The sequence below is a fragment of the Dipteris shenzhenensis genome, chromosome 20 (genome assembly GCF_047967505.1).
Source record: "Dipteris shenzhenensis isolate YYH24624 ecotype China chromosome 20, Dip_SZ_1.0, whole genome shotgun sequence".
NCBI lineage: Eukaryota > Viridiplantae > Streptophyta > Polypodiopsida > Gleicheniales > Dipteridaceae > Dipteris > Dipteris shenzhenensis.
Genome location: NC_141615.1, coordinates 2,193,413 through 2,221,182, shown reverse-complemented (window position 1 = coordinate 2,221,182; position 27,770 = coordinate 2,193,413). Strand labels below are relative to the sequence as shown.

Here is a 27,770-nt window from a genome sequence, read left to right as displayed (position 1 = left end):
TTGGCTCATGAATCATCTTGATTTGAGCCATTAGGGTGTAGTTCACTGAGACCTTCTGTCTCCATTTGAGCTTGCTTCAAGGATAGGAGTCACCCTTGTGTCTTCCAAGGTCTTCATGTACCACTGTTTTCTCCTTAGCAATTGTCTTCTTCTTTGGTGGCTCTTGCTCTGTCCCTTTGGATCCAATTTTGAACTTGTTGAACCTGCTTCTACTTTCTTTTCTTTGACTATTGGGAGTAATGCAAGTGCAGAGGCTGTTTCGTTGTCAAGATAGGACTCAAATCTCTTGAAATAATAGATTCTTAGATTTAGATGCTCGTTTGGGTGAGACTAAAATGAAATAATTTATATTTAGCTTCTCCTTTAGTGCTAGCCTTTGTCATGGTTGAGTCTGTCCTTCACCTGCGGAGTGCCGACAGAAACTTAGTACAAGACTTTGTATAAATGGATGCTTAAGTGTGTGGGGATGTGTGGATTTGTATGTGTGAAAGTATATGTCCCACCCTTACTTCATGAATCATCGCGCATGGGGCTGGCTCTTACCGTCTTTATCCGTAAGCATTTATCTCCTTGAGAGGAGTGGGGCTTTGCAAGTGGCTATTTGGATTGGAAGATTTGAAGAAGATCCCATGATTTTATCATCTTTTCGAGGGTTCACACTTGTCTAAAGTAGTGACCAGTGACTGTTTCTAAGGAAGTAAGCCAGTACCACTCCCCCAGTCCGGTATCTTCCTGGCACCGCGGCATAGTTCAAGAGGAAGAAGGAGCTCAAAGTACCGAACATGGTTGACATGTCTGATCACATTCGATACGTACCGTTCAATATTAGTGTGGTACTAAAAGAACTAAAAAATATTGAGCCTACCTTCGATACTAAAAAGAGAGACATATTTTAGAGTTTTAGAGTAAGTAAAAGCTTTTCTTGAATGGACATTCAATGCTTAGAAGATTTACATGACTTGATTTTTGAAAGTTGAAACACAAACTTTCTACATGTAGCATAGGTGCAAAACTTAAAAGGATCGGAGATATATCGTGATTCATGTCAAAAGGACTGAAGATATATCATTACAAATAGTAGCGAGTCATGACTCGTGACATAAAGTAGTGAGTACAAAAAGGGGGACCAAGGTCCAATATAGATGCAAAAAGTTTTACAAAAAGCTTTACTAGAGGCAAGAGCCTAGAGCCTAGGTCCTAGCCTCCAGGTCCTATCCTCTAGGTACTCAACTCCCATCATTGTCAAATCCAGAACTATGATCATTCTCACTAGAGGATGATGAGGATCGATGGTATTCCTCTTCCTCACTACCTCCGCATCATACTCTGACTCTCTAGCCAGAGGGGTGTCCTCAGCAACGGATGTGGTCGATGCCGCTCCTCGCATAGGTTCAGGGGCTGGTGGCATGGATGTGCTAATACGGGCTGTGGATGCTCTGTCACCCTGAGTGCCACCACCAACTGGTCTCCCAATGCGAGTGCGTGACACTCGTCGATCTATCTCCTCTAGCTATTTGGTCCTGCTCTGGATCATGCTCTTTGCTGACACTTCTAAGCTTATTCGCCAATAGCTTGTACTCATCCATATTTACTTGAAAATTTGAGGTGTGAATTGTAGTTAGAACTTAAGACCTACAACTTACAAGTGTCAAGTGGCAAGTACCATTGTGTACAACTTACAAGTATGGAGAGCAAATATGAGTTTACAATATAGGAAGTTGAAAAGTCTACATGTCTAGCCATAGGCATCTCATGCATGTTGTGCAACATACGTAAGTTAGAGCAACAATAAATAAGTTGCTCTAATTGTTTCATGCTAAGCCTATTGCGTATCTCAATGTGTATGAGAGAGTAAGCGGACCAATTCCTCTCACATGCACGTGATGAGCAATCCTAATGTACATCAGACATTAATGTTAAGTGAACGAGTTACGAGAGCCTAGAGGTATGAATTTAAGTATTAGAGTGTAGTCTTGCAGCTTTAGATTTCTAATTACATGTGCAAGAACCCTCATAGCTACTTTTTGTAGATGGGACAATTGGTAGCCAAGAGACTCCCACCAAAAAAGAGGTTTGACCAAGGAGTCCCTCTTCCAACACATGGTGGAAGCAAATGAGGTTCCCCTTTGGTCATTGTAGTTTATGAGTTCTTGAAGAAATGCGCCATGCTTGTCCTCATGCAATACTTTTGGAAGATATGCGTCTCTATCGGACGCCAAGTCCTCATCCGTAAAGAGAAAGGGGGCCTGTGAAAGCGGGATGCATGAGAGCAGCAAAACCATGGATGGGTCATTTCATCCACTTCCACCTCTTGTTGACATGAAAGAGGATGCCATCGTGCTTTGGTGTGGTATCCAAGATATCACTAATGTTTAAGAGGATGCCATCGTGCTTTTGGTGGTATCCAAGATACCAAAGAAAATAACGATAAGTTAGACTCGAGAGATTATTAATTAACATTCAAAATCAAAGAAACGAGATTCGATATTAGCATTGTAGGTTTATAAGCTACCATGGCGGCTACCATGGCGGAGTAATATGCGTATCTAGAATGGTGGAGGCGCTAATCTCCGCAATGGTTTCTTTCATAAAGTGATGGAGAAGCCCTAAAGTAGCCCCATCCATGTCGGTCATGCACAATACCTTGTATAGGGGCGTAATGACAATGACAATGACCTTCACCCCCTTGCCAAAAAGAGTCTCAAGCAAAGCCATTGAATGTCTTTGACTTGACTCTCCTTCCAACGATTCTTAAAACTCATCGGACATGACCGGCTTTTGAAGCTTGTTTTGAACATCATAGAGCCGCTCAAGAAGCAGCCACATAGCAACAAATCGTGTCTTTGATGGCTTCTTCAACTCCAAGTCGGAGTTGATATGAAAGATAGCAAGAAGCTTGTTTTTGGAGTTGATGAAGCTCACAATGGAGCAAGCATCACTCACAATGGTCTTTACCCACGGCAATTTACCTATGTCCTCCATGAGAAGGTCAAGGCAATGATCACCACATGGAGTCCACACTATGGAGCAAACTCTCTTTCAAGCATGCGACCCATGGACCTACAATTGGAGGCATTGTCCATTACCACTTGCACTACATTTGTAGGATTGACCTACATGACAAGTTTCAGCTTGTAAGATTCAAGAAGAAGAAGTAGATTGCTTGTGGAGATCAAAGAATCTATAGAAGTTACATGACTCTCAACATACCTCAAGTGTAGCTTCCTGAATGTGGCGATAGATAAAGGAGGCGGTGGTTTATCTTCCCCTCTCTCCCACATCCATAGCCCGCAAGAAGTATGTGCCAAGAGAGCAAGATGTAAGATTTGGGGGAGAGAGAGAGCAAGAGCTGAGAGCTGAAAGCTTGAAAGCTTAGTTGCAATAGAAGAGTGTGAGATAAGGTTTTGTCCTAGTGACAAAACCTTAGTAGTCACTAACCATAGTTAGTGGAGTAACTGCAGTTAGGGGGAAAAACCTCTTAAAGAGGGAAAAGTGCCCCTAACTAGCTTATTAAATTACATTGGTCACTGCTGAATTATATCTATAATTCTAAGACCCCCCTGCAGTGCCAATGTCATGTACAAGGCTGATTAATCACCAAATGGATATAAGTTCAGGGCACTGCGAAATGCCTCAAACTTTTCACGTGGTAGTGCTTTGGTGAAAATATCTACAACATTGTCATGTGTGGACACAAAGATCATACCGATCTCTCTTGCATGCAACTTCTCTCTGACGTAGTGATAGTGAACTCAATGTGCTTCGTGCGAGCAGGAAACACTGGATTCTTTGCCATTGCAATGGCACTCTGACTATCAGTGAGAATTGGAGAAGGACCCTCCAATGACAGATGAAGATCAGCAAATAGACGACGCAGCCAGACACATTCAACTGTTGCTGTGAAAGCCGCCCTGTACTCAGCTTCACATGATGAGGTAGCCACTGTAGATTGTTTCTTGCTCAGCCAGGAAATGCAAGCTTTACCCAAAAAGAAACAATTGCCACTAGTGGACTGCCTAGTGTCATAATCACCAGCCCAATCTGAATCACTGTAGGCATGCATTTGCAAGTCACCCCCCCTGGGAAATAACAAGCCAAAAGACTTCGTGCCCTGCAACTAACGGAAGATGCGCTTAATTGCCTGTCAATGCATAGTTTTTGGGCTGTGCATATACCTGCTCACTTGAGATACTGCAAACTGAATATCAGGTCTAGTGTTGCAGAGATATATGAGGCATCCAATAGCCTGACTGTAAAGTGTGGCATCAACTGATTCTCCTGCATCATGCATTGTGAGTTTCAGCCCCGGCTCCATGGGAGTGGCTATGGGCTTACAATCATGCATGTTAATTCTGTCCAAGAGTTTCTACACATACTTGGACTGAGACATAACAGTGCCACGTTTCTCTTGAGAGAACTGGATCCCCAAATAAAAGTGAAGCAGCCCCAAATCTGACATGTCAAAGTTGGTCTGCAAATCAGCTTTGAAATCTGCAATATTATCTTCATTGGACCCTGTGAGCAGTAAGTTATCGACATAAAGAAGGATGACCAAAATTTCCCCCCCATCCAGCTTGATGTAGAGGGTGCTCTCAGTAGGACTATTAGGCAGCCCCTTGCTGGTCAAGAAGGCATGAATCTTGGCATACCATGCACGACGGGCCTGTTTCAGCCCATACAAAGCTTTGTTTAGCTTGCATACCTGAAGTGCATTTTGCTGTAATTTCAAAGCCTGGAGGTTGTTTGACATAAACCTCTTCCAACAAGTCTCCATTTACGAAGGCTGTTTTTATGTCCAACTGATGAACATTCCACTCAAAATGTGCAGCCATTGCAATAACAGATTGGATGGTGGTCTTCCGGGATGTAGAAGCAAAAGTCTCCTCATAATCTATGCCCTTTTTCTGAGCATAGCCTTTAGCAACCAGCCTTGCCTTGTATCTGCCAATGGAGCCATCTGGCTTCCGTTTCACCTTGAAAACCCATGGTGTGCCAATGGCATGTTTACCTGGTGGCAAGTCTACAACATCCCAAGTCTGATTTTTCTTAATGGACTGCAACTCATCGTGCATGGCATTCATCCAATGCACATTGTCCTTTGCTTCTTCGAATGTTGCAGGCTCCTCCTCATCGAGAAGAGTACCTGCATATGTTGATTCCAATGAATTAGCACCTTCCATGTGCCTTGCTGCACGGCGAGTCCTCCCAGGTAATGGAGCATCAATCTTACTCTCTCTGAGAGTCTGTAACAGCCAGTTTGGGACTGTTTTTGCTGCATGTATGTCTGCAATTTCTTGCTGAACCACCTGTTCCACTGCCTGTGGAGGTGGCAAGACATCTTGTGGCTGAACTGGAGCATCGGGAGGTGGTTGTAAATTCTGATTTGCATCAGAATTATCAGCAGGGGAACCCAAGGCAATGGGTAGCAACCCCTCAAAAACATCCTCTGAAGAAGAAGGCTTATGAAATTCAGCCTGAGTGTGAGCTGAATTTTTTGCAAATATCACATCTCTACTGACAATGATCTTGCGTGTAGCAAGATTGTAGAGACGGTACCCCTTGCTTTCTGCACTGTACCCAACAAATATGCACTTAATTGCCTTATCTGACAACTTATGCCGAAATTCAACTGGCACATGAGCATATGCAAGGCATGCAAAGACTCAGAAATGATCCATTGAAGGCTTTCTCCCATTCCAGACCTCATAGGGAGTTTTTGTTTTCAAAGCCTTAGTGGGAGCGCGATTTAAGATGTAGTTGGCACACATTAGCCCGATTTAAGATGTAGTCGGCACCAACGGGTGGTGGATGCAAGGAAGTAAAGAGACACTTCCTAGAAGTGATATGCTTGGAGGCACCGCTATCAAAATACCAAGTATTCAGTGTTTCATTGACACTGAAAGCTGATGCATCCGTAGAGGGGTCATAACTGCAAGTCAAAAAGGCATATGTATCATCATTACAAGTGGCTGTACTATCCCGAGCATCTGGAGCAGCCAGCCTAGATTCTGAAATGCAAAATAAAAAGGCATAATCCTGTCCAACAAAGTTGGCTGCAGCATCCTCACTGTGAGATGCATGAGGAGCTGAATCTGAAACAGCCATACCGGAGCTGTTTTTCTTCTCTTTTGCAAGCCTTTTCCTGCATTCTGCAATGTGATGACCTGGCTTTTTGCAGTAATGACAAAAACCCTTCTTCTTGGGCTTACTTGCATCATTTTTAGCCTTTTGTGAAGGCTGTCTTGACCCACTGGACGGCTGATTTACTGATGTCTTTGCCTGTCCCTTTGTTTTTGACTTGAACTTTGAGAGCATAGCTTGTTCACTTGCACGTGAAGCCAAGTTTTTCCTGGTCTGCTCTTCCTGAAGCAGAAGTCCTATCAACTCATGAAAAGTGAGAGGATTTGCACCCCTTCTCAATGATAAGTTCAGCGAGGTATGAAAGCTGAGATAAGACTCAGGAAGAGAATTCAGAGTGGTGGTAATCATCTCTGAATCATGAATAATCTCATCTATGTTCAATAATTGCTCTCAGAGATCCTGTAGCTTTGTAAGGTGGACTGACACTGAGTCACCCTCTTCCATATGTGTAGTACTTAACTCTCTTTTCAAGAAAGATACCCTTGCATCATTCCGGGCTGCATACATGCTTTCTAAGATATCCCACGCTGCCTTCGAGGTCTTACACGACTGGATATGCGGAATGATAAATCTTTTCACTGAAAGAGAGATGCATGACAAAGCTAAGGCATCCCGTGAATCCCATCTCTTCTGCTTTGGAGTAGTGGCTATAGCTGCACCACCAACTTGTTCTGCAGCTGCACCCTATGCACGACCTCTTCCACCTCCTTGCTGGGGAGGGGTATTAGGTGCCATACCTGCTGGTTGGATCTCACCCCCATTCACATAATCCCATAAATTGCGAGAAATCAGAATATTGCGTACCATAAAACTCCAGAGGGAGTAGTTGGTACCATCCAACTTGTCTTCCTGTGAAAGACCACCGAACTGGAAATCATTCTGATTTTGTTGGGCCATATCTGAGAAAGAGATTTTAGCAGATACAAAACTGAGTTCCCTTACTGGGAATGAAATGCCCAACTCCAAAAGAACACAGCCAAGCACTGGCTGTAAATGCAACTCAGATTTCTGCACTTGCACTGTTAGAAATCTGTCCAAGCATTAAAAACTCTGCAGAATCTGCCAAAAGTGCTGCAAAACACTTCAAGAAAGGCAGTATGAACTGAAATCTCCAAAATTGCTCTCCCAACACAAAAGCCGCAAAATAGGCGCGAAATTGCAACCAGAAAGGGGCAAATTGATCAAAAGCCCCAAATGTTGCAAGAATTGCGCTCTGTTTGCAAAAGCCCGAAATTTCACTGCGAAATTGCAGTGTAATCACAAAATCCCCAAATTTCTGCAAAAAATTGTACTGCAAAACTGAAAGCCCCGAATTTCGAGCTTGAAATTGCAACCAGAAAGGGGCAAAAGCACAGAAAGCCTCAAATTTTGCAATTTCAACAGAAAGCCCAAAAATTTTGGGCTAAACCTCTGAATCTGCCTGCAATGTCTACTTCACAAGCAACAATGAACCCGAAGATACCCAAATGACTGCAAAAGACTGCAAATGTCTGTACAAATACCACCAAATCTGCTGGTACGGTGAGTAGGGATGAGCAGATTCAGGATGTACGGAGAAATATAGATGTATGGTGCAGTTACGTATGAGGAGCTATACTGAAGCAGGACTGTACGGCAGGTACGCGCAGGTACAGCATGTACAGTAGGTACGGCGACTAATCGTACGGTCGCAGGTACGGATGGGGAATAGTACAGTTCTAGGTACGGACGTCGAGTTTGCAAGTATGTTGGTATGAGCGTCAGCGCAAGTAAGGCTGGTATGGCGCTGCTGTAGGTACAGTACGTGTACTACAGTATGGACAGTGAAGTTGTACGACGAACGTACGGAGCGATCAAGAAAGAAGCGCAGGTACGGACGACGAACATTAGATTCGAGCAGGTACGGCAAGACTGTACGGAAGGTACGGAAGCAGCAGGTACGTACGGTACGGCAAGTACAAGCAGGTACAAGCAGGTACGGACTCAGCACTGATGGCAGATGCGAGCAGGTACGGTAGGTACTGACGACAAGACTGCAGCTCACGAAGGTACGAGTAGCAAAGAGAGCTCTCGGGAGCTTAGAGCAGGTCCTAGAGCACGATCTGCTCTGATACCAAATGTAAGATTTGGGGGAGAGAGAGAGCAAGAGAGTGAGCTGAGAGCTGAAAGCTTGAAAGCTTAGTTGCAATAGAAGAGTGTGAGATAAGGTCTTGTCCTAGTGACAACACCTTAGTAGTCACTAACCCTTGTTAGTGGTCTAACTGTGGTTAGGGGGAAAAACCCCTTAAAGAGGGAAAAGTGCCCCTAACTAGCTTATTAAATTACATTGGTCACTGCTGAATTATATCTATAATTCTAACACAAGAGACAAGAATGTTGATGATGCCTCTCTTCTTTCTATCACACCATCCGTTGGAGAGAATAGAGCATCCATACTTGACCCACCCGGCACGCACGGGCTCAAGAGACTTGTTGATTCTCTTCCTCTCTTCATCAAGCTTCTTGCTATGCATGCCATTGTAGCTAGCTTCATGCCACCCTTCACGTGGATCAACCGAGGCTATGGCTTTCACTGGTCTTTGCCATCGTTCACATCTAAGCACATGGAAAGAGAGGTTGAAATCAATGATGGTGTGGGCAATGTCTATTTCAGCTTGTCTTTCTCGCTCCTTGAGAAATGACATTGGACCGGAAAGACCACCCGTGGCTTGGGCAAGAGTGACTTGCCTCCTCCTTGGTATGTCACTTGTCTTTGTTCTCTTTGATGCCGTGTCCGGGGGCATTGCACCCTCGACGGAGGCAATGGAGACGGATTGAGAGGCCTCATCCTGCGCTTCGGATGAGGAAATGTCCGGGCACACCACCTCTACTTGTGCGATAGAGTTCTTCTTCCTTCGCTTTAAGGGTAGGTACTTTTGACAACATTCTTGAAAAATGTCATTGGGATCCCCGTGCATGGTTCGGATTGCGCACCTAACTTGCACAAATGGATAAGAAGGTGAGTCAAACTACGAGTTTGGACCTTGGGGCAATACTTGCAATGCCACTTGCAAACATTGGACTTCTCTCTCACTCTCTCAAAGTAAGTACAATGTAAGGAAAAGGCTTCATGAATGGCCGGTTGCATTGTGAGAGAGAGAGAGAGAGAGAAAGAAAGAAAGAAAGAAAGTGTATTATTGTCCACTAAAGGCCAAAATGGGCCCATGGGACATCAAGAACTCTGCGTACAAGATAGCACAAAATCAACGTGCCACAAAGAAGAGGCATCGTCGAATATCATCTAAGTGCTACGCAATACAATGCAAGTGAAAGTACATAATGTCAAATCCGAGCCTAAATACAAAGTAAGCTAGATGCAAGGAAACCGCCCCTGGGTGCAAAATGGGGGGATGAGTACAATATGTCAATGCAAAGATACAAGTCCATGTATCACGGAGTCTGAGAACCAAAATAATACTGGAAATCCTGTCCATTGACTCTGCCTCCTGCTATGAGAGTATAAATCTGAGCAAAAGTGAGGTGAGCGGCTGGTAGGGCGAGATCTCCATGAGTAAGTCTCCTCCGAAAAGCTGCCATCATCCTGGATCGTCTGGAGATGAAGCGGCGAGTACGTCCCCTATGTAACAAGATCCTGCGGCGCCTACAAACCATCTCATATGTACATCCACAGGGTGGAGGCATGTGTCCTGTGTGAGCTCTGACCTCCTCGTGCTCCTCCTGATACCTGTCATCTGGTATAGCGTGTGTCTGAGCTCTATCGGGTTGGGCTCTATCACGCTCCGGTCTGTGCTGATGGTCTCTGAGGTAGTGTCGTCGAAGCATAGTGGCCTCCCTGACATAAAGAGCTAGGCAATGCTGATCCTCATAATCCATCACTCGTGAGAGAGGTCCGAAGCCATCCGTGAAGAGACAGTGGAATCTCCCTCTGATCTCATAATATAGCGGGCATCTGCAAATGAAGTGCTCCTCTGACTCCACCTCTCCCATGGTGCAACAAGGGCAGATCCTGGTCTCTCGGCCTGGACGCCGTCCATCCTCCATGCGTCGCATCCTACCAGCCTCTATCTCGAGCTGATGCGAAGAGACTCTAAGCTGGCCAAGGGCAATCCTCAGTGAGTGGGACATGTGGATACCTGTGTAGCCTGGTGGAATGACAAATCCATCCTCTGAGATCCGAAGGAAGTGGTCACGATATGTGGCCATCTTCGTCGGAAGCTGCGTGGGATAAATCCAAAGTGCGGTACGTATGAAGTTGCAGCAAGTCTGCTCTCGTGACCTGACTAAGCTCGTGGCGAGTCAACTCGAGATGAGGGGCATCTATGCTGTATCGGAAGGGAGGCAGTCTATCCATGTCTAGTCCAAGAGATGTGAGCCACCTAGTGAGTCTGAAGTACCAGCAGTATCGGGCCCCAGATCGTGCCAACTCCATAGAAGATGCAAACTCCTTAACCCTATGCAAATACATGACCGACTGAAACGCTGCATCCAATGCAAGGGGAGTAGCTCCAAACTCTGCTAGCATGATCTCGTGCGGAACTGTAGCCTTGGCCCTAATGAGCCGAGAGAACATGATGATCTGTAACCTCTCTACTCGTCTCCAATCTGCAGCGCCAAGGTCTCCTGCCCAGAAAGGAGCTGCATACATCGCAACTGGTCTCACCAATGTGTCAAATAGCAGGGATTTCGTATCGGGATGCTGAAAGTGGGACTGAAAACACTGACGCTCAAGATGAGCCAACGAAGCATACCCTTTACTAATCCTATCTCGTGCTGCATGTGTCATGGTAAGGATCGGTCCCCTGAAAACTGCCCCCAAATAAGTGTACTCTCTAACAAGCTCAATGGGCTGTCCGTCATAAGTGAAGCAAAACTCATCCGTGCTGTAGATACGATCAGAGGTGTTGAAAACCATAACCTTGGTCTTGCCAAGGTTTACGGTCAATCCCGTCCTGGCAAAACCTGTGGAGTGCCTCAGTATGTGCCTGGAGGCCCTGAGCAGTAGAGGAAATGAGAACCACATCGTCCGCATACAGGAGGATAGGAATGGAGGATCTTGAGAGAGTAGAGCCCACACCGCCTGTCATCTGTACGAACATCTCTAGCTCATCAATATATAGTCCAAAGAGAGTAGGAGAGAGCGGGCAACCCTGCTTTACCCCAATCGTGCTGCATACCTCCTTTGAGAGCCCCTCACGTGTCCGAACCCGACCAGTGACCCTCTCATACAAAGCCATGATAGCCCACTGTGTTTCTCCACTGAAGCCCATCTCGCGGATCCTCTGAAACAATCTGAATCGCGGAACTGTATCAAATGCCTTCCTGAAGTCCACGAAGCAACAATAAAGCCGTTGCCTTCGTGACTTCGCCTCCTCTACTAGTGCCCTGAGTGTGAGAATGTGGTCAAGCGTCGAATGATCCCTGGGAAATCCAGCCTGTCCTCTGGCTCTGAGTCCTGTTGTCTCGGCATGGTCATTTATACGGCTTTCCAAAACTGATGCATAGATCTTGGCCATAACGTGGCCAATCATGATGGTCCTGTAATTCGACGGCTCCATAGGGTCCCCCGACTTGTGGATAGGTACTATGGTATTGCCTAACCAGGACTGTGGTAGGCCTGTACAAACAGACTCATTGAAGAGACGGGAGAGAACAAAAGCTAAGGTATCAATCCCATGGATTACATACTCCGCTTGCAATCCATCATGATCCTTAGCTCTCCCGTTCTTCAATCGGTGGACTGCTGCACGGACACTCTCCGGTGTGAAGAGACTAGATGAAGCTGGCCTAGGGGAGTGGGATAAATCGATATCTGGCTGATCTGGAACATCGTATAGAGCTGAAGTATATGCAGACCAGACACGTGGATCTGTGAGGGGGCTCTGAGACTTCGAGCGGAGGAATTTTCTCCAGAATTCCTTGGAGTCACAGCTGAAAAGCAAGCTTCTCAGCTCCTCCTCATTCCGGGCTAGAAATTGGCGTTTCTTGCACCTAACCAACCACTTGTAGTCTCTCTTGGTTTCGGCAAGGAGGGGAGACTTCTCCTTGGTCTCAAGGTTAAGTTTCCTGCGGAGTTCCTTACACTCCTCGTCATACCAACCGTTGCAAGGAACAAGACCAACCGGTGGGGGACTAGACGAATGACATGTGGCAGGGAACGACATGTGAGCGGCAGAAACGAGTGAAGTATGTACAAGTTCCCACCGGTCCCGCGTGGATGGTAGAGCATCTAATAGATGAGGACGGAGTAGGCGGCTGAGGTTCTGGCTATATACATCATCAAACTGGTGGTCGAAATGAACCTCGTAGTAGGGTTGGCGGTCGTGATAACGAGGGGGAGGTGGGTCATGGGAGACATGAGTCAAAGTAAAGTGGATGAGTGCATGGTCGGCAGAGGGCATGAAGGGGCTAACAGTAAGGCTATGGATGGAAGGGACTAGAGTTGGGGGACCTATGATGTAGTCGATCACGCTAGTATCACGCCCAGAAGCAGAAGAGAATGTAGGCATGGAAGACTGTGGCCACCTGGACAAGCTGTTATAAATGACCATACTGTGCGAGGTGAGGAGCTCCAGTAGCTGACGTCCCTGATCTGTGGGCTGTACTGTGCAGTCTGATGAAGTCCGACAGAGGCTATCATCGTGAAATGCTGGGAGTATGACCGGATCCTCCATGAAGTCATAAGTGAAGGCCTGTCTGTCTGAGGTCCTCGCGTTGAAGTCTCCTTAAAGGATGACTTCTCCGCGACGTGAAAAATCTGCAATGTCCGCTGAGAGATCCTCAAATATGGACTGGCCTGGTCCAGTGGAAGAATAGATCGACTGCGCCGGGGGGAAGTAGCAAACTGCAATAAAAAGATCTCGCTGAGGGGCCTTGCGGCAGATGCATACCCACAAGAATCGGGCATGTGAATCTGCTCTCTCCACTGTGATGATCTGATCGAGATGCTCTCTGTACAAAATGGCCACTCCTCCAGATCCTCTCACTCCAAATGTCCGGGCGTGCTGCCTGAAGGCAGATCTCCATGTATACCCTGTCACTCGTGGCAAAGGTCTCTCTGGACTCTCGTGTGTCTCCGTGAAAAAGATGATATCTCTCCCAAAGAATGCCCCCCGTAGATTGCCTGGTTGTGCTGTAAAAGAACCATTGCAGTTCCATACAGCGATGCGTAGACTATCTGACGGGTGGTGTGTCCCATGGGCCCTGTCCCGTCAAGCGGACGGGGCAGGAGGTGGAGGTGGAGGTGGGGGTGTATCTGCTGGTCTGCCATCTCTAAGCACTGTGGGAGCACGCCTCAAGGTGCCTGTGATGAGTCTGCCATCCCTAATCACTGCCCACTTACCCTGAGCTCGGGCTGCATCTCTCTGAGGCATGAGCGCCTTGCGCTCCTCAACCTGTATCTGAGTCAGATCCTCGTCCATGGAAATCTGTGGGTGGTCTCTGAGTGTCCCTCTCCTCCTGAGGGCAGCTAGACGTGCCTGGGCATCTTTGAATCTGATAATGAGGGGCTGCTCTCTAGTAGGATCCCTCCCGACTCTATATGCTTCTACTATGCCATGATCCTGTACTCCCAATGTCTGAGAGACAAAGGTCACAGCCTGTGTCATCGTGGACTCTGTCGCCGAGGGCAAGATACCACGAATGCGAATGTTGAGGGCCTTTGTGGCCCTCTGCTGTGACTCGACCAATGTAGCTGATACAGTAGATCTCTGAGGCTGTGATGGCTGACGGCGGACGACATCCACCCACTCTGTGGCTCTCTGGACCTCTGTCTGAAGGGAGGTCAAACGCTCCTCAACCGCTGCTACTGCTGTAGTGGGAGATGTATCCATGTGCTGAACGCGAGTCTCGATCTGCTGCACTCGCTCTGTGTGTCCATGAATCTCTCCAGCAAGAGTCCTATGGGTCGCCTGTAAGACCTGAAGATCTGTCCTAATAGATAAGACCTCCCGATCCTGCTGTGTCACTCGATCAGCAAGAGATGCAACCTGAGCTGTAAGTAGAGAAATGGTCTCGTCCTTTCTGTGAAGCATCTGAAGTGCAGCTCGGAGATGGGTCTCAAAGTGCTGAAGCTCTGGCAGGATGTGGCGGCAAGGACAAACAGTGCAAGGCATGGAAGGAGAAAGAGAGGGAGACAGGGGGGAAACCGGTAAGGTGGGTAGCGGGGATGAAGGAGAAGGCTGGAAAGGGGGAGAGAAAACGGGTACCGGGGAAGGAGAGGAGGGGATGGGTAAAGTGTGTAGAGAGGATGAGGAGGAGGTAACCTCTGGCAAGGTAGGTAAAATAGGCAACAAAGGGGAAGAAGTGACAGAGGGCTGTGAGAGGGAGAGAAAAAAGGGTGGAGAAGGGGTAGGAGAAGAAGGAACCTGAGAGGGGAGGGGTGAAAAAAACTGCGGGTACAAAGTAGCTATGGGCGAAAGATGAGATAATGGAGCTGAAACCGGTGAACCTGCGACTGGGAGTGCGGGCACTGCGCTGGGCGGAAGATGGGACAATGGAGCTGAAACCAGTGTACCTGCGACTGGGAGTGCGGCAAGTGCGAGCAGTGCGCTGTCCTTTGTAGAAGATGCGAGTCCTCTTCTACTATAGTGCAGCATCTCGGTCGTGGCGGCCATTGATGTTGCTGCTGTTGCTGCTTCTGTAACATGCTTGACGGTGTCGGCCATTTTTAATTACGGGAAGCCGGCAACATTGAAAAGCGGGAAGAAAAGTTGGGGTTGGGGCTGCCCCTTAAAAAAAAAAAAAAAAAAGGGGGGGGGGTGGGGCTGCCACCAAAAAAAAAAAAAAAGAGAGAGAGAGAGAGAGGCTTGAATCTTGATGCTTAGAGAAAGAGAGAGAGATGGAGATGGAGAAGGAGAGAGATAGAGATGGAGAGAAAGATAGATGAAGAGGGAGGGAGAGGGAGATGGAGATGGAGCTTGTTGAAGGGGCCCAAGGGAGATGGAGAGGAGCTTGATGGAGAGGGAGATGGAGATGGAGAGAGAGCTTAATGGAGAGGGAGGTAGAGATGGAGGGGGAGCTTGGGGATGAAGAGGGAGCCTGAGAAGTGATGGAGAGGGAGCTTGATGGAGAAGGGGATGAAGATAGAGCTTGATAGAGAAGTGATGGAGAGGGACTCGGTGTTGGAATATGGAAGCAAGAACTAGAACTAGAAACTGGAAATGAAATAACAAGACTGAAAGACTAGAAATACCTTGAGAAGAGTGTAGACAAGACACAAGCTAGACTGATAGATTAGAATGATGTGACCCATTGAATATATGGGCCAAAGTACAAGACATAATGCAAGAGTGTTTTGGGATAATTGTAGAAGTGCCACATGGCACACACTCAAGACATAAAGACTAGACTTAGACTTAGACTAGGAAATAGTACACTTAGTGTGCACTTATCTCCAACACCCTCCTTAAGTGGACACTAGGAGTAAGACAGAAAGACTGATAGACTGAGAGACAAGATAGAAAACATGACAGACAAAAGATCCTGAGACACCCCTCCTCAAGTGATATCCTCATATGGGTCCACAAGGGTAGGGACAAGATGGATCTAAAACACAGTCAGATTGATAGACAGATAGACAGACAGACAAGACTAGATAGACAGAAGACTAACAATAGACAAACAGAAAGACCAAGACACTAGAACCCCTTGACCTACATCATCGGTGGTCAAGGTGGTAGATAAGACATAGAAGTAATCAGAAAGCCCACTTCTCATCATGTGAGGAAGGAACAGCAGGATCAGCTGATGGAGATGTTGTAGCAACATGGGCTGAGGTAGATGCAGGGGTTGATGTAGAAGTTTTGGAGTAGCAGTCCCTCTCCCGGTGATTATCACGGCCACAAATGGTGCATGGATGAGCCTTGAAACAGTCCTTCTCCATATGATTAGTTTTGCCACAATGGGTGCAAGGCTTTCTTACCTTAGAACTTCCTTTCTTTGCTAAAAATGCAGTGTCAGTTACCTTTCGTTGTTGAGTTCTTTCTTCCTCTTGGAGAGCATTGATGATACCCTCAAGAGAAGGATTATTATGATACTTGAAGGTAGTGACAAGAGTATCATAGGAGTCAGGTAAGCTTTTGAGAAGCACAGCAATAGCAATATCTTCGGAGATGGGAGACTTAACTGACGCAAGCTGAACCATAAGACTGCGAAGATAATTAACATGAGAGGCTATAGTAGCTCCTTCCTGCATATGTAGATCAAAGAATGAGATCATAAGTGCAATTTTAGAGTTTTTAGATCGGGCTCCAAAAAGAGTATCCAGAGTGATCCATGCTTGAGGAGCAGACTGTATGTCGGAGATGTGATGAATGTAATCATCTCCAAGGCCGAGCAATATGATAACATAGGCTTTGTCGTTCTTGGCAGCAACAACTTGCTCAGATGGACCTTCGGGAGCATCACGGTGAACAATGTCCCAAAGGCCTTCTTTCATAAGATGGCACTTGATTTTGATCTGCCAAGTATGAAAGTTGGACCCATTGAATTTGTCGATAGATATGAGAGAATGAGAGGAGGATGCCATGTGGGAAGGTCTTACCTCTTGCTAGGATGCAAGGGCAGTGTCTATTCCCTTACAATATTGTAGAAATAAATGAGAAGAAGAGATCCCAGAAGCCAGTTCTCTCACCACTTTGTCAGGGCCATAGCATATGACAGCCCATCGAAGCAGGAGGAACCAGCAGTTTGCAGATATGAGGATTAACAAAGACTGCTCAACAAACTGAAAGAGACAATGTACAGTACCTTAGCAAGAACTGAATGCAGAACTGAATGCAGGTTGGGCAGAGATAAAAAAGCTTCAGCTCCTCCTTTATTTCGAACAGAAAAGGTACGGGCAGCAGCTTCAGAAAGTCGTGGGCAGCTCCTTCAGCTCACGAAATCAGGGCAGAAATGGCAGGCAGATCTGCAGCAGTAGAGGCCACCTGAACTGGGACAACGGGTGCAGGTACAGCACTGGTACAACGGGTGCAGGTACGTACGGACGACGTCGAAGTACAGGCGGCGTACGGTCAGCGGGGTACGGACGCCTGTACGGACGGCGCTGATCTGTCAGGAGCGACAGCAGGAGCGGGTGCAGACTTGACAGCAGGTTTGCACAGATCTGGAGCTCAGATCTGGCAGAAATGATGCGCAGATCTGGCGCAGATCTGGAGCAGAAACACGCAGATCTGTCGCGTAGATCTGGAGCGCAATGGCGGGGCAGAAAGAGGGGAAAATGTGAAGAGGGAGCGCAGATCTTGAGCGGGAGAGAGATCTGAGAAAAGGCAGACTTGGGGGGAGAGAAGAGGAAGAAGAGGGATCAACCTAGCTCTGATACCATGTTGGAATATGGAAGCAAGAACTAGAACTAGAAACTGGAAATGAAATAACAAGACTGAAAGACTAGAAATACCTTGAGAAGAGTGTAGACAAGACACAAGCTAGACTGATAGATTAGAATGATGTGACCCATTGAATATATGGGCCAAAGTACAAGACATAATGCAAGAGTGTTTATGGGATAATTGTAGAAGTGCCACATGGCACACACTCAAGACATAAAGACTAGACTTAGACTTAGACTAGGAAATAGTACACTTAGTGTGCACTTATCTCCAACACTCGGGAGCTTGATGGAGTGGAGATGGGAGGAGATGAAGATGGAGATGGCGGGAGATGAAGAGGGAGCTTGATGGAGATGGAGAGGGAAATTGATGGAGAGGGATGGGATGCTTGATGGAGAGGGAGATGGAGATGGAGATGGAGAGGTAGAGGGAGATGGAAGGGGCGAGAGATGGAGAGGGATATTCTTGGAGGGAGAGGGAGGAAGAGTGAGATGCAGATGTGGGCAGTGAGATACTTGGTGGCTAGGGAGATGGAGAGGGAAGAGTGCTTGGTGGAGAGAGGGGGAGGGGTGAGAGGGCAGGTTTGGAGGAGAGGCAGGGCCCAAACGGTAAAAAACGGGCAGATTTTGCAAACTCTAATCGGCCAAAAAACCCTATAATAGTTGACCGTATGGAACAAATACAGAGTAAGAAGCATTGCCAAAGATGCCCAAGTTCTAGCGGCTCCTCTTTCTCCTCTTGCTCGAACATTCTTGTCATGGACGGAAGACAAGGAGATCCAGATCTGGAAGCAAAGACTTCAAGAAAGAAAGTGGTAAATCCATCAAGTTCAACGCTTTTGATGGAAAGTATGAAGCAAGTGAAAAAGCTTTGCAATTTATCCGCCAACACGAAACATGGCACTACTGGGAGAAGTCAAAGTTGAAGATTGAAGTCTACATCTTACAGATAGCTCTAGTGCTTGGTGGGGAGCTCTTTTGGTCACAGATGAGGCACCAAATGTAGGATCGAATGAGACAGAGAGAGTGCAGATAGCAAAGCGTCGCACATGTCTTAGCCGTCACCTCAAACTTGGATAATAGAAAAAAGAGAAGTACAAGGTACAAGTACCTAGACCTAGGACTAAGTGTCCTAGGTGTCACATAGGACTAAGTGTCCTATGTGGCCTAAAAGGCACTAACTCTACAAGTGCCTATATTTATGCCTACAAGGCACATACCATGGCCTATAGGGCATCACTAGAACCACCAGGAGATGGCCTATAAACCCCCTTGCATGGGATGGGCTGAAGTATTCTGGAAACGTCTCAGAATACGTGGTATTTTCTGGTCATGGTGGCACATGTTCATCCAAAAGGATATAGCCACCTATGAATGTGCAAGGGATGTCAGATCATGTAACAAAGGGAACCAAGTGTAAAGCCTGTCGAAAGACTTCGAACTTGGGACGAGGAAGTGCGTTTGTAAACATATCTGCTATGTTGTCCTCTGTGGGAAGATAGGACAACTCTATGTCTCCTGCTGACAACCGCTCCCGAACATAATGATAATGAACTTCAATATGCTTGGTACGCGCATGAAACACTGGGTTACGCGCAATGGCCAAAGCACTCTGGCTGTCAGTGTAGACAATAGTGGAGGATGTCTGGCGAATACCAAGATCTATAAGTAACTGCCGAAGCCAAACACACTCTACTGTAGCAGCGAAAGCTGCCCTGTACTCAGCCTCATAGCTAGATGTGGCAACTGTTGGTTGCTTCTTGTTGAGCCAAGAGATACATGAATTGCCAAGCAAAAAACAATTGCCAGTATGTGACACTTTGGTGTCGGAACATCCTGCCCAGTCACTATCCATGTAAGCATGCATGGTAAGTGAACCTTTATCATTATAGAAGAGGGCTAAATCCTGAGTGCCTAAAGACTCTCTTCACTGCCTGCCAATGCTATGAATTGGGCATGTGCATGAATCTGCTGAGATGAGATACTGCATACTGTACGTCAGGTCTGGTGTGACATAAATAAATAAGGCATCCAACAGCCTGCTGATAAAGAGTGATATCACATGGTGGGCTCCATCATGAGCTGAGAATTTGAAGCCAGGGTCCACGGGAGTAGAAATTGGCTTGCAATCCTCAAACTGAAAACGATCAAGGAGCTGTCCAATATACTTGGACTGAGACATCATGATACCCCCCTCAACATGAGCAAACTGAATGCCCAAATAATAGTGGAGCTGTCCCATGTCTGGCATTTCAAAAACCTGCTGAAAATCAGCCTTGAAAGCTGCAATTTGCTGTATGCTGCCATTAGATTTCCTTTTTAATTTGTAGACCCACTGGGTTCCAATGGCATGCTTGCCGGGAGGGAGATCTACTAATTCCCATGTGTCATTTTTAGCAATGGAATGTAGCTCAGCTCTCATTGCATCCACTCTTTGCTGTCAAAAGCATCTTTATGGCACAGAGGCTCTTCATTGCAAGCTGTAGCAAGGAGTGCAAACTCAAGAAAGTGACTATGCTGTCTGTTCCCTGATCTTGTCCAGGCAGCAAAAGGCTGATCTTGTTTGTTGTCCCTCAATGTATCAAGAAGCCATCTGGGAACTTGCCTTTGCTGTCTATTGACAGCTCTTTCTTCAATGACTGCATCATGAATAGTGGGATCATTTTGTGCCGGAAGAGAAACTGCAAATCAGCATGAGGTAGTGGCTGATTATTGCTTGGTGGAGGGCCTGTAGGAGGCTCATGAACTGGTCAAAATCCTCTTCTGAGGATGGCAGAGGTAACCAAGATTCAAAGGCATCAAACATGTCAACATCTGGCTTAGCTTTGCAGTCCACAAGAGGAGAAGCTGAATGTTCAGCAGAGATTACATCTCTACTGACAATAATCTTCCCAGTATTTGGTTGATATAACCGATACCCTCTGCTCTCCTGGCTGTAACCAATAAATATGCATTTGATGGCCTTGTCATCAAGCTTATGTCTCAGCGAGATGGTACATGAACATATGCAAGAGACCCAAAATCTCTCGTGTGTGAAAGTGAAGGCTTCCTGCCTTTCCATGCTTGATAAGGTGTAACAGTCTTCAATGCCCGTGTAGGTGATCTATTCAGCACATAGTTGGCACACATTACTGCATCAAGCCCCAAAATTTATTGGGCAAAGACTTGGCCTTAAGCATGCATCTGGCCATCTCCATTGAGGACCTGTTTTTCCTTTTAGAAACATGATTCTGCTGAGGAGTGTAAGGAGTAGTACATGAGTGAATAATTCCCCGTGAAGACAGAAATGCATTAAACTCCTTTGACATATACTCTCCCCCCCTATCTGTGTTGAGGGTGACAAGCTTGCATCCTGATTCATTCTCAACCATATTCAGCCATCTCTGAAAGCATAAGAAAACTTCAGATTTGGCTTTTAAAGGATATATCCAGCAATATCTTGTGAAATCATCAATGAGAGTCATGAAATAATTATACCCCCCAATGGCATTTGTCCTCATTGGGCCACACACATCACTGTGCACTAGCTGCAATTTCCTTTGTGAGAGTTTTGGACAATTATTTTGTAAAGGAGCTGAAGGGAGTTGATACAAGTCCGGGTGCAGGAGACGAATCTAAAATGCTGCTTTGATACCAGTGTAGGATCGAATGAGAGAGAGAGAGTGCAGATAGCAAAGCGTCGCACACGTCCTAGATGTAAAAAGAGAAGTACAAGATACAAGTACCTAGACCTAGGACTAAGTGTCCTAGGTGTCACATAGGACTCAGTGTCCTATGTGGCCTAAAGGGCACTAACTCTACAAGTGCCTATATTTATGCCTACAAGGCACATACCATGGCCTATAGGGCATCACTAGAACCACCAGAAGATGGCCTACACCAAAGAAGTGGAAAGATTTGAACAAATAGTTCTATGAGCAGTTGCTGCCTAAAAATTTCAACGATGATGTCCGCACAGCTTGGGAAAGTGTATGATAGCTTCAGATACTATTTAGGCTTATAATCAAAAGTTTTGGACGGCTTATCCTTAAATCACTCCCTTCAAAGATGTCTAAGAAAAGACTAAGCTTTGATAGGGGTGGCTTACATCCTAGTATCTATGCGCGAGTAAGTATTGAACCCAAGACAAAACTTTGAGACTTGGTCCATTCAGCCTCATTGGTTGAGTAGGTGAAAGAAGATTTGTTGCGGACAGTACAAATGTCAAAAGGCAAGGATGGGAACTCCATTTGAAGAAATATGGTACCAACACAAAGTCAAAAGAAGTTTTAGCCTCAGAAGCTAAGGGGTTCAACAAAGAAAAATCAAAGTTCACTCCTGAAGAGTTGGAGAACTTCCTGAAGGAAGAAAATTGCTTCCGTTGCTTAAAAGAAGGGCATATGGCTGCCCAATGCTTTGAAAAGCCTCCAGTTTGAGGGAGTAGGAAACGCCTAAAGAACCGCCAAAGTCCTTTGGTGGGAGGAGTTCCGGATGTTTTGAGGAGTGGCAGACGATCCCGAGCCCTGCGAGCTTTGCCTTTCATGGGGTAGAGTAAGAGATTAGAATATGCTAAATTTGTTTGACCCAGGTGCAACAGATAACTTGATCTTGCATGATCTTGCCTTGCAGTTAAAGAACTCGGACAATCTTTTGATGTGCGACGGATCTTTCATGGAGAATCGGTACCAATAACTCCACTCGTTGGAAAGCTTAGAATTCATGTGCAAGATTACGTGGATCAAGAAGATTTCTTTGTTTAACCTTTGGAGCAATCTGACGTAGTTTGCCTTGGCTCCATAGAGAAGGGGTTCATCTTGTGATGCCAAAGAGAATGCTTATTTTCAAGCATAGAGACAAGGAACATCGGATTGTTGCCAAAGGGATAGGAGAGACCATTCCAGTTGTATCAAGTGTATCTATTGGAAAGCAATAAAAAGTTCTATTTCTGCTTACATGATTTTTCTTAGAGAAAAAGAAGATAAACTAGAAGCTGAATTAGATTCTCAGGATAGAGAGAGATTTCAGCTTCAAGATACTTTCAAAGATTGTTTTTCAGATTCTTTGCCAGGGGAGCTGCCTCCAGAGCGGCCCAAAGATCACACCAATGTTGTTAGTCTAGAAAACGAATGTGTATAGACTACAGAGCTCTCAACAAAATGACCAGGAAGAACAGGTGCAGAGGCCATTGGAGAGTAATGCTGTGGATTTTATCTTTGAATGGAAATGTGGGATATGGACCATAATTGACATGTTTAGCAAGCAAGCCCATTTATTCCAGTCAAAAAGACTATCAAGGCAGAACATATGTGGCCAAGTTGTTTATGGCACAGATCTTCAAGCACCATGGTATGCCTAACTCTGGAGAGCATTTTTTGATAATATGGGTACGAAATTGGAGTTCTCATCTTTATTTCACCCTCAGATAGATGGTCAAGGAGAGAAAGCTAACTCCACGATGCTAGACCTTTTAAATAGTTGTGTGTCTGAACAAAAATTTGAGTGGGAAATGTACCTCCCACTAATGGAATCTGCAAACAACAAAAACGCTGACAGCTCTACAGAAAAAGTCCCTTTTGAAGTAATATATGGGAAGGTTTTTTTACCACCTATTCTGAGGACCAAGGATGAGATATTTGCAGCTGATCAATATGTCCGAGACCTCGATACAACCTTCTCTTAGGATTGGGCAGCAATCGAAAGGTCACAGCAAAAGCAAAAGAAAGCTGCATATAAGAATTGGAGAGAGTTGAAGCTGGTGTAGGATCGGGCAGCAATTGAAAGGTCACAGCAAAAGCAAAAGAAAGCTGCAGATAAGAATTGGAGCGAGTTGAAGCTGGTGCTTCTCAAGTTCGAGAAAGTCGGACTTAGAAAGATGAAAGGAAAGAAAAGGAATCTCTAAAGCTATCTCCTAAATATATGGGCCATTCCGGGTCATGAGCCCATAAATGAAGCCGCATATCGACTAGAGCTACTAGAAACTTGGAAGACTCACGATGCCTTTCACGTGAGTCTGTTAGAAGTGGACTAGAACCCATAATCCAATTCAAGAAGAACCACCCGATGTGGAAGAAATGGAGGAGATCCTCCAACCAGAACATATTGTATATCACGCATAGAAAAATGGACCTAGATGAAAGTTTACAAGCAGGTACCTTGTTAAGTTCAAGAACTATTCGGTAATCCATGCCAAGTGGGTTAATGAGGTTTTTTTCGAAGTATCCTTGTATCAAGAAGCTTTTTAGTTGAGGGTAACTGATTAGAAGCCGACGGGATGTCACCAATTGGTTCTTCCAAGAAATAAATAAGAATCTTTATTATAGTGATTTCAGTCAAAGAAAGTTGACTTTCGTTAACTAGACTAAGTTTTATTTACTTTTCTTTGCCAAAAAGAGAACTCTGGGGACGCCCACAACGGACTAATCCTTTGCATTGGTAAAAGAGAACTGTGGGGACACCCACAAGGGACTAGGATTAGTCCAAGAACTAGAATGCATGGATTTGACTAACCTGGGTTGTTTCAGTCTAGCACATGCAAGGTGATCATCAATAGAGGTGTGGTTTTTGCTTAGCATTCCCCTTTACCTTGGGTGGACTGTCAAAAACAGCCATCAGTAGAAGCCTCTGATTTATTTAATGCCATGCCGCCCCTCACAGATTTAGATGTCACTTTGCAAAGTCCGGCTCCAAATGCTTCTAGCAGCTCACAGCCTCCTCCTGTTGCCAATGTTCAGCCTGATGTGCAGCCACATCATGATCATGCTATTGAGCATGCGGTCACAGAGAAGCGGGCTGTCATTGGACAGCAGAAATGAGTTCCAAGTTGGCTCTTGAATTCTCTATAGGACAGCAAGCAAGCTGAGCCCTTGGCTGCCTGCACCAAATGTGGTAGAAAACAGATGGATGCCAATTTGCTTCATGTTGCTTTGATGCTACTGCCTGCAATGAGGAACCTGTCTGTCATAAGGATGCATCTAATTGCAGAGAATGGATGGATGCCATGAAAGCTGAATTTGATTCCATTCATGCAAATGGCACATGGAAGTAGTGTGACTTGCCAGCATGCAAGTGTGCCATAGGCACTTAGTGGGTCTACAAATTGAACCGGAAAGCTGATGGCGGTGTTAACCGCTACAAAGCTCGCCCTGTTGTGAAAGGCTATGCCCAACAACATGGCATTGACTTCGAGGAGACATTCTCTCTGACTTCACGCATCACCACCATTCGGTGCGTGATTGTTTGTAATGAAGGGAAAAAAGGGGCAATTGAGAGGACATTTAGAGGTCTCTTAGGTGGGAAATGTGGAGGGACTATATAAGTCCCCATCCACTCCTATTTGTACACTTTTGATGTTGACATCCAATCCTATGTACTCCTTTTTCCTTCCTCCTCCTACTGCCTACACTCTCTCCCAATCTCTCTTTCTCTCTCTTCCCCTCACCCTCCTCTCTCTTTCTCTCTTCCTCTCCCTCTTCCCCTTTGCCTTGTCTGTTTGCACTGGAATCCCGAGTCGCACATTGGGATCCATCGTCCATGTCGAGCCGCCCATGCTAGTCCATCGCCCGTGATCGTTAGGCCGCCCCGCCAATCCGTTGTCGTCGTCGTCACGTCGTCACGTTTCGTTGCAGCCTAGGTCTTAGGTTAGACTAAACCAAGGCTAAGTTGGTTAGTTGGTTAGGTTAGTTACTTGGGTTAGGTTAGTTAGATCTAGTTAGCTAGGTTAGGTTTAGTTAGTTTGGGGCTAGGCTAGGTTAGTGCTGACTAGGGTTAGGTTGGCCTAAGTCAATGTCCTAGTAGTCCTAATAGGCTTAGGGTAGTGCTGTCATATCCGTCCTAGGTGACTTGGAGCCATTTCAATTGCATTTTGTAGCCTCTTCATCGATTGTCTTCTTGAGCTTCACCATCGGCCTTTTAGAGGTTTTACACACTCTATCAGGTGCTCATTACAACATGGTTTTTGCTATCTCTTTCTCTAAGTTCACTTCATCTCCTTGCTTGCATTCGAGCTTCTCTCTCTCGGACAGCCAGCATGCCACCCAAGCTTGCCCCTCGAGATACCTTCCATGATAGTGATGAGGCTGCTCAGCATGAGCAATTGCCTTTCACAGTGGGTGCATCCAATGGTGCTATTGAGATTCCTACAAGTCAGCCTCTCTCTCCTGTATCTCAAGAAGCACAGGCAATGTAGACACAGTTTTTGGGTACCCTTGGTTCTATGTCCAGGGTGCTTTCGCGAGAGGGGACATGAGTTCAACCAGCAGCTTACCACAGCCATGGCTATGGAGGATATGGCTCTTGCTGAGATGGGACAATAGCTTGAGCAACAGATAGGCTAGTTTATGCAGGACAAGGGCAAGCAGCCCGCACCCCAGCAAGGGGACCACTTAGACAGTTAGGCTGTTTTTTCTGCTCCACACAGGGGTTTTATGGCAGATGCCAGTCGTGCCTATGAGCATCAGTCTTCTGGCCCGTTGCATGTACCTCAGCATGGGGATTATTTGGACTTGGATGATGCATTCTATGTGCCACAGAGCACCTTCTTGCAAGATGTCAAGCCATCTTTTGGCTCACCGTTTTTTTGCATCCTTGCAAGCAAAGCCATCTCTGTTGGGCCGATTCGTTGGTATGCATCCGGTTAGTGCTCCTTTCACCGCACTAGCGAGTATGCTTGGAGCTGGTTTTGGGTTATATGGCAGCCCACACCCTTGTGAGAGAGGTCAGTCCTCTTCTTAGTCCTTTGGCATGCCATCATTTCGGAGAGATGCATTTTGCAGAGAGACCCAACGAGGGGTTCATGCACCTATCGCTCTGCCGGTGAGCACATACAGCCAGATGCATCCAGTGCATCAGATGGCAGCAGCTACTACGCGGCAGGGGGTTAGTGGTGGGCAGCAGGCCACTTTTGGTGAGATGCTGGCAGATTCCTTGTGTTTATATAAGGCCCTACTTGAAGCCATCAAACTGGAGATGTCTTTCTCCGATTATGTGAACCTCAAGCGTGATGATGGGAGGTTACACACACAGGAATTATGCAGCCATGGATGTCAAGGACAAACTCACAGTGCATAAGTTCAAAGGGGACACTCGCATACCTAATGATCTAGAGGAGTGGCTTATGAAGCTAGAAGATTATTTCTCCTTCTACCCAAAGCAGGATGAGGACTGCATAATCTTTGTGGGTATGCACACTTGGTGGCGGTATATGAGGGATTCACCTCAAAGTCCAACCACGTGGAGGAGTTTCAAAGAAATGATGGTTACTACCTTTGTATCCCCACTCATCTTGGATCAGTACTTGGCTGAATTCTATGCATTCTCGCAGATTGGTATAGTCCAAGAGTACTTGCAGCGCTTTTGGAGGCTTTCCTTGTTTGTACAGGATGTATTTGAAAAAGGGAATTTGCTGCGTTTCATCCAGGGGTTGAGTCCTTCCTTGGCTGCAGATGTGAAGGCACATAACCCTCAAACAATTGAGCGTGCAGCCCAATTGGTAGAGGTGTTTGAGCTCAAATATGCCAGCAAGTATAAGATGGCAGTGGGCAGCGCATACGGGACTGCAAATGAGGCTGAGAAGGTGTCTAAGGTGACTGATTGGCATGATAGAAAATCAGCACCATTTCCGAGGTTTCCCACTGTTACGGGCAAGTTGCCATATGCTAAGCCATACAAGTCATTTGATGCTAAGCTAGGAGCTAAGCCAACTGTTGGAAATGAAAAATCAGAATTTAAACAACACTCCAGGGCTAATTATGGATAGCAGAAAGCAGGAAAACTTATGCTTGAACTATGGTGAGAAGTGAACTCTTGAGCATTGGGAAGTTTGCAAAATGCGTAACAGTGGTACCGTAAAACTCAGCATGATTATTGAGATATCTGATGATGAGGATTTAATGGATGCTTCTGAGACCTTGGATGCCGCTCATGATGATTCAGAGGGTGCACAGGACGTGGAAGAAGCTCCAGATGCTAGAGCCACGAAGGGGACCGATTTCCCCTTTGATCCAAGTGGTGCTATTGAACATAATATGCATGGTATACAATCCAATGACACTCAGCCCACCTGTGGCATGCGAGGCTGTTGGCCTACAGTCTTTCATGTGGAGCATTAAGTTTCTATGCCTTTTCATCCGCGAGAGGCTGCTAGTGGAAATACTTTTGTGGATGAGGAGGATATCTATTGGGATGTGCAGCAAACAATTTATGCTATCTCTTTTCATGCCTTGATGGGTGCCAAAAGGTGCTGAAACTATTAGATTGAAAGGGCAAATTAATATCATGACTGTTCACATGCTTGTGGACAGTGGTAGCACTCATAGTTTCGTCAATTCTAAGACCTTACAAAAGGTGG

At 46.0% G+C, this 27,770-nt stretch overlaps 1 protein-coding gene and 1 pseudogene across 4 annotated transcripts in view; one reads left to right on the top strand and one right to left on the bottom strand.

The window, feature by feature from the left end:
* LOC147889123 (protein transport protein SEC23 E-like) overlaps window positions 1-27,770 on the top strand; it is a 103,555-nt gene that overhangs the window by 52,417 nt on the left and 23,368 nt on the right. The window lies entirely within an intron of this gene.
* LOC147889124 (uncharacterized) lies at window positions 1,184-9,247 on the bottom strand (annotated as a pseudogene).